Source organism: Alosa sapidissima, chromosome 6 (assembly GCF_018492685.1).
Source record: "Alosa sapidissima isolate fAloSap1 chromosome 6, fAloSap1.pri, whole genome shotgun sequence".
In the NCBI taxonomy this organism is placed as follows: domain Eukaryota; kingdom Metazoa; phylum Chordata; class Actinopteri; order Clupeiformes; family Clupeidae; genus Alosa; species Alosa sapidissima.
In genome coordinates, this window is record NC_055962.1 from 22,535,877 (window position 1) to 22,543,835 (window position 7,959).

Genomic DNA, 7,959 nt, shown 5'->3' on the forward strand with positions numbered 1-7,959 from the left:
GGCAGGAGAGCATGCCGGTGCAGCCTGGTTCCCCTGCTGGGCCTCCATATGCCGGAACAGTTAGAGGGGAAGATGGATGGCATCGGGAGGGAGAGAGGGAGGGAGGCGACTCCCTGGCACTCCCTGCCCCCGCCCGGGTGATGGAGAAGACTAGGCTCTCGCCACGGCAACACGTTGGCACTGTTGTCTGGGAACAGAGCGCGCAAAAGAGACGCCAGATTTCGGGAGGAGACGTGAACATGGCGTATGCCAGCGCGCCCATGTCTCTGATGGAGGATCGAGGGCATCTGTGTGACAGGGCTCCTCCATCTCGACCCCTGCGCTCGGCGAGGTCAGGAGGCTCCAACCAGGTTTCCGCGCCGCGCTTTCCGTGTGTGATTTTGCTGAGGCCTCAGGGCCCACGGTGCGCCATCTTTAGAGGGTGATCTATCAGCCTGCATTCTCTGTTCTCTCAAGTTGCCATGAACACCGTCTTAACGCTCCCACACACACACACACACACACACACACATCTTATGCCTGAACTTTTTCTTTTCAAACTGGCTTCTCTCACAGCAGGCCTGTCTATCCACCTCAACCATTCTCTCTTTTTAAAAAGCACGAGCCTGCTCTCCCTGACACACGCACACACACACACACACACAAGACAGGTGATAAAAGCACGTCCTTCACGTTAATGAACGGCTCTGTGCTAAAACAATGCGGCATTCAAAGGGAAGATGCCAACAACGCGCAGGGAAAATGAAAGAGCCTGTCTACTATGCCCCCCCCCACCCCCTCCCCTCACCCCTCCGACTGATCAAAACAGCCATGGGTGTGAAGTGAACAAGCAACCTTCTCCCGACTGATCTGACCAAACCTGCAAATGAGACACTGCTGCTGCTGCTGTTGTGTGAGGAGACATCGCCGCAGGTGCTCAGGAAGTGAGTGCCTGCAGTTGCTCTGACTGCCTCCGCTCCTTTTGCTCTGGGTGTTCACTGGTGCTGGACTGGCGTTTGCAGCGAAGGTCACCCCTTTTCTGGCCTATCGGTTGGGTCACTGACCAAGAGGGTAGTGAGGGCTGGACAGCGCTGAAAAATATGGAGGTCCAAGAGCTCTGGAATTGCCCGGACAGAGATTTTTTTCTTCTTTTAGATTAAAAACATGTAAATTGAGGATTTGAGGCACCTTAAATGTCTAGCTAAAACCTTGCACTTCATATAACAATGAGATTACAGATTAGGTTAGAAGTGAGATTATTAATATTCAAACTCTTCTTTAGTTTTTTTTTTATCTATTGTAATATTTTCATAATCTGAAACTTGCCTTGCTGAATAGTGCAAGAAATCTGTAAAAATTCTGTAATCTATTATCCTAGGGTACCTTCTGCCTCAGATGTAGATTACAGATTGCCTTCTGAACAGGATGGAGACGGCTGTTATTGATCCGAGTGCCAGGGAGAGACCTCAGGATGATCCGGGCCTGACCTTCTGGATAGATGGATGTCCTGCAGTGTTGTGACTAGGGGAGGTGAGAGGAGCAAGTAGCCTAAGTGAAATGTTGGGGGAGACATTAATAAAAAGAATTTGGTTACAACCTGACACTTCAGTGTTTAGTTCATTGGAGTGTTTTTGCTGCAGACATTTATTGATAAAGGTGTTAGCCTATGTATAGATGATAAAAATGTGTTGGATATAAAGTAAATGATTACGAACTAAATTTAACATAGGCCTACTGTAGACATTATTTTCGGAATATTCTGTACATCAATCACTCAATCAATCAGCCATTGGGATATAGGCTAATTTTGCATTAATCTCTGGAGTAAACCACTCAGCGAATGTTTCTACTTGTCCTGTAGATGTCGCTGTTGTTCTCATAATGTGCCAAGAACTTTGGTACTCCACGGCCTGCCACTACACGGTGTAATGCAGGTGCTTTCTTAACACACATGGTTCCATATCACCAGTAACGTAAAGAAAATTCTGGATGCTAATCTCTTTTTTTTTTCGAGCACCATGGTTCGAACTGACAATGGAAGTAGTTTACTAGTCCCTTCCAAGAGGGAGGATGCCACTGTATATCGGTAAGTGCTTTCTGAAAATGCAATGCAAATTGCCCTTTGTGAGCCATTAATAGCCCGGACATTTAAATGATAATGTCCGGGGTGTTTTTCTTTTTTTTTTTTAAGTCTGTGAGCAGCACTGTTCAGGTGTTGGAGTGAAGCAAAGTGCTTTATAAAAGTGTGTGTAATTGAGCGACTTGGCAGACGGACAGAGAAGCCTGCCAAAAACATCTCCCATCGCACGAAGCACGCACTGCTCACCGTAACCTTCGTGCTTTCGCTTAGCAGTAGCCTAGGCCTAGCGCTTGCTCTCTTCAATTTTTACTATTTCCCCACTAAATCCTCTGACTCTGGATCAGCTCGCTTAACAATGTTTGAGTTAAGTGTTCAGTAAATTAAGACACGTTATGTATTCAAATGTAATCACTGGACTAAATTGTGTCCATTCCCATAGCGTTTGACTTTAGGAGAGTAAATGGGTAAATATACGATGACACACACACAGTGGCCCAGTGTGAGGTAGGCTTGTCTTTTTATCTGAGACACTCATGGGCACTTCACATACTGGTGTTTAGGATTAATTGTATGAACAATTGAGAATTGTTTTTAGCAAATGAAGGTAGGCCTACCATCATTGTGAAAGGCTAGGTGGAGTTCATTGTCTTAGTGGTGTTTTGTTTGACAATGGAAAAATGGGTTCTCTCTCTCTCTCTCTCTCTCTCTCTCTCGCTCTCATTCACTCACTCACTCACTCAGGCCCAGTGTGAGGTAGCAGAGGTTTGTATAACTCCGGGACCCTGATGGGCGCTGTGTGTATTTTGGGGTGCCCCTTAACACCCTGAACTGCCCCCCACCCTCCACAGTGTATGCCTCCCCCAGGCATGCTGCCCGGCAGTCACACCCAGCCTCACACCCGCACCAGCTAATTAATGCCTGCATATGCAAATGAGGCCAGCTGCCAAACTGGCAGTTATTTTTCTGTAAATCTGTCTGGAGAGCAATGAGGCTTGGTCTTCACGATGACACGGATTTGAACATCGCTTTTGAGCTTGGCAAAAGGCAAAAAAAGAAAGAAAAACAACCTGGTCCAAGGCTCCTCAAGTTCACAACCACTCACAGGCAACGGTGATAATGAACACAGTGTGTGTGTGTGTGTGTGTGTGTGTGTGTGTGTGTGAAGGGGGGTAGACAGAAAAACAAGTAACTTTTTTTCTATCTGTCCCTCTTTCTCTCTCTCCCATTCCGTTGAATTTGACAAGTTTTGCTTGGATTTATCCTGTACAATTTATATCAATTATCAGCGGGTGTCAGCTGAGGTCCTTTCAAGAGGTTGAGTTGTTGGGGGGTGGGGGTGGGAGGTGTGTTGCCGGAGGGACGGGATGGGAAATCAAAGCTGTGGACACTTCAGTGCCTCTCATGGCACAGTCAATTAACCAGCCACCTTACATCAGCAACACTGAGCTTAGCACAATTATGTCTACTCAAGCGATCAGCAGTGTTACTGAGGTGAAATACGCAGATGAGAGGAGGGAGAGAGAAAGAAAGAAAGACAGAAAGAAACAGATAGGAATGTGTAGAATCATTTTTTCCTTTCTCTTTCTTTCTCTCTCTCTCTCTTTCCTCCTCTCTTTCTCCTGCTTCAGATAATAAAGGTTAATAACAGTCCTTTCAGTGTCATATTTGACATGACCAGTCATTGCAGTAATTACAATCATTATGGGCCAGAGCATGTCTAGTTATCCTTCTTAAACATAGACCACGGACGAAAATCAATTATTCAATCAAGGGTCGTCCCCCCTCCCCCACACACACACTCACACACTCACACACACACACACACACACAGTCCCCATCCTCACGCTCTCCTTTTCCAATTCAGTGGCGTTTGAATTGAATGGGAGTTGGTTCGCTTAATTTTGGGCCTGACTGAATGTGCCTTTTGGTGCGGCAGTGGGGTAAGGGGGGAGTTGCAATGTGATCAGGCCCCTCATTTGTGTCCTTTTCAGATGTTCAGTCGCCTCTTGGTGGAATGTGCGGCTAATTCTGAACAATCAGTGAGCATGAGAAACTGGCAAATTTTCGGCAGTGATTTCTCTGGTTCTCTTAAGAGCGTGTGTATGAGTGCCTTGGAGGTAGAGAAAGGGAGAGAGAAAGAGAGAAAGACTGGCGCGTGCCGACCCCCATGCCCACTAACCCCCCCCCCCCCCCCCCCCCCTCCGTTACTCTTATGCTTTCTCTGTGTCTGCGCCCACTGAGATTGTCAGGATGTAATTTAAGACCATGGGCACAAAGACCAAATGCCAAGCAGACAATGAAGCCGTGCGATGCGCTCGCCTTTAAGTGCCCTGCCTCTCACGCCGTCTGGGGGCGTGTAATTAGGATCTCTGGCACAAAAGAGAGAAGTCATGATCACAACTAGTTTTTGGATGTGGGCAATTTGAAAGGGGGGGGGGGATAAGTGAGACTCAGTCAGAAAAAAGACGCAAAAAAGAAGAAAAAAATTCTGAAGGGACATGCGACACAGGCATCTGTAGTGGCGTTCCTCTAATTGAGCCAAAAAGGGCAGCTAGTTGCCCCGGCGACCAGTGTCGTGTAAGGTATCAGAAGTCCTATGATAGAACAGTATGATGTAAATATGTGTCACATTTGACACAAACTCAGAGAAGGAAAGGCAGTGAAAAATGAATGGCAAGGAGCGTTGGCATAGCAACGACATATGAATATTGTGATCGAACATTTACTTGATAATCTCATACTGCATGCTCCTTTGTTTAAATAAGTCCTTTGTTTTGAAGACACCTAGTTACCAGTCTGCAAGCAAGGGACTGCTCCCCTCATAAAATACTTATGCGGGAAAAAAAAATCCCAAATGAAACTTGCAATTTTCTACGGCTACAAAGGAGACACATCTTACCAGCACTGAAGTGGCTGATTTGTGACTTTGGGCTCAGTGGAGTGTGACCTGCAGTGCTGCACTTTTGCCACATTTGATTGAGAAGGCAGCACTGTTTCACATGCCGGGCAACTCGCATGCGTCCAGAGGGGTGACAGAAGTCTTTTCAGAACCCTGACGGAGGGTTCCAGAACTCTCAGCCCTCTGCCTTCTTCAACAGTGTGAGGGCCTTCTCTGGTGCCCTGTGGTTCCTCAACACACTCTTCAACTTTCTTTCTCTTCCTTTCTTTCTCTCTCTCTCTCTTTCTCTCTCACCATCTCTCTCTCTCTCCCTCTCTGCTGGGTGGCTCTCCTCCATGGTCTGGTTCAGAGCCCTTTTCCATTTAATTAGATTTGTAAAAACAATTTTTGGAGTGCTTTATTCTGTAAAAGCTCTCAGGGGTTAAAATCAGCTGAGCACTTCTTTTCAGCGTCTTTTCAGCAATGGAGCATAAATTATTTAAAATTGTGCGACCTTTTATCTCACCCCCTTTGAAGGCAGCAAATTAAAAATGTAAATGGGCTCCCTAATTAATATGCAAATGCATTCATTCCCGGTTAACAATTAGCAATTAAACCTGCACTGTCTAGGAAGCGCACAGACAAAATTAGCAACTTATTTCTGCATCTGAAAAACAGAAAACCTGACACAGAAATGTTTTGTCGTACAAAATGTCTTTTCAGTGTTTATTACTCTATTGCAGAGGAGGAATATACCTGCTCAGAAGTCATGTACGTTGCTGTTGACCCCAAACATGATCAGTGTGATTTTTTTCTCCTCTTCTCTCTCTCTCTCTCTCTTATAGGCGGTTTTACTGGGGGACTTTATTTCATAATACCAGTCATCATGATTCTTAAAGCTAATTGAAATGTGCAGAAGTCTGCAGGGACTGCATTTGCATGAACCCCAGATAGAGAGAGCAGCTTCCCTTTCTTGCCAGAGATAGAGCAGGTTATATAATAGCGTCACTGAGTCTCCCTTATAGAGGATCATTGATGCTAGCGCCTTATTCCAATTGGCTAGATAGTGGATTATTTATTTGCAGGGGGATTACCGCCGCGATTTGGCAACATTTTTCATTTCGTTTTTTATGTAACATTTTCACTTATCAAGGCATGCCTGCGATGCTAACGTGAATGAGTTTGTCTCCGTAAATAGCTTCTAAATCTGTAAACAGTTTCACGGAAAAAAATGTATAGAATATTGAGTTCGCTACAACTTTTTAATGGAGAAGGGAATGAGTGTCTGATAGTAGTAACATCTCTCCTGTCTAATTGCCTAGCCACTTAGCGAACATTCTTTTGTCTTTGACAAAGTTACTTTCCACAACTTGCTGTGGCTACCCCCATGACAATGTTGCCCTATTTGCATCTACATAATTGAAGAGAGGTTCACACCAGTGTTTTGGACATGTTTTTGTCATTGTGCTTTAATGTTATTACTTTGACACAACCTCTAATGTGTTGTCATACAGCTCAGATGAATTGGCTTGCTTGTGTACTGCTTGCATGTAGTCTGATGAGATTTCTGCGCTCTTGCTCTGTTTGCCCCTGGCTGTAGATGCTGAGTGCCCATGTGGCCTACTTGACCGAATGCCGAGACCTTAGAGGTGAGAGGTCTTTCTTTTGCTAGCTGCCATCTAGTGAAACACACTCATTTCTCCTATATTTTTTTGTGTCAGCATTCAAATATGACACAGGCTAGAATCCTCCCCAACCCCCAACCCCCTACATGTACCCCTCATGCACGTACACATTGTAATTAAACGATGGGTTTACAGAGAAAGGGCCTCATATTTTATTTATCTACATTTATATTGCTTCTGGATATTTGCACTACCTGTAAGGTTTGCTTGCAGTCACACATTGTTATTGTTCAAGTTCTCAGTGGACACAGAATTATTACTACTCAGAGGCTGGCGAGAGATTGAATTTTTCTCACTTAATTTGTTTGATACACACACTTTCACTTCGGGCTTCATGTGAGGAATAGTTTTAATGAGATTTTTTTTAATATAATTTCCATGTATAATTCATTTATTAGCTTTGTTGTTATGTTGCTAAATCTAATGTGCTTAATATAGCATACATATGTAAAATAATTAAGGAATGTGGTCATTTTATTGGCATTAATCCAGTCAATTTAGCCCATGAAATGTTATTGATGAACTAATGGCAATAAAATGCTAATAACTCTTATTACAATTCATTGGTACTATGTTATCTGACATTTTGGTGTTTAGATACAAAGTATTAGGCAAATAGCAGTCTCTGAAATTGTGTCATTATAAGACCAATTCTACTTATGAACTAATCTAAAGGGATCCATGCCAATGAAATGACAGTATTCGTATTATACTGGTATTCTTTTATTTTATTTATTCATATTGCTGGCCACTCCAGACATACAGTATGTAAACAGACCAGTCTCACAAGTCTTTTTGAAAAAGCAGAAAAGATTTTCTCATTCTCTGTCTCTCTCTTCAGGATGTGAGAAGGGGGGTGGGGTAGGTTCATTAATTTGGAGATTAATGATATACTGTAAGTATGGCTTGTTATTAAACTGCTATTTTTAAATTACAACTCGGAGAGCTCTCCCTTGGGATCGCCTGCTTTAGTCACTGATCTCTCTCGCTCCCTCTTCATGCTATGGAAGCTTTCATTTCTCTCACGGGACCAATCTTGCAGGAGCCTCCTAAGAGCGCAATTGGAGAGAGTTTTTCTGTTTCATTTCGACTCTTCATATATAGATTTTGTCTACTGGCCCTCCGTGGAGCTGCCACTGCATTTCAAAGGATGAAAAAAGTGAACCTTTCCCATAATATCCTGCTGACCAGCTGATTGACACAGAATTTTTTGAAAAATGCATTTCATCAGGTACCACATTCAGATGTCCCTAAAACAGGTTTTTAGGGAACCTTTTTGGTGATATAAAGTTAGGACACCCGGCACTGTAAGGAGCGAAGATGTAACAAAGAGAATG

The 7,959-nt window shown here is 44.0% G+C and overlaps 1 long non-coding RNA gene across 1 annotated transcript in view; it reads left to right on the top strand.

The window, feature by feature from the left end:
• The first annotated feature begins 1,927 nt into the window (after positions 1–1,927).
• LOC121712300 overlaps positions 1,928–7,959 on the top strand; it is a 6,132-nt gene continuing 100 nt past the window's right edge. The window contains exons 1-2 of the long non-coding RNA XR_006032579.1: positions 1,928–2,065; positions 6,538–6,586. This is a non-coding gene — a long non-coding RNA (uncharacterized LOC121712300). The remainder of the gene's footprint in view (positions 2,066–6,537; positions 6,587–7,959) is intronic.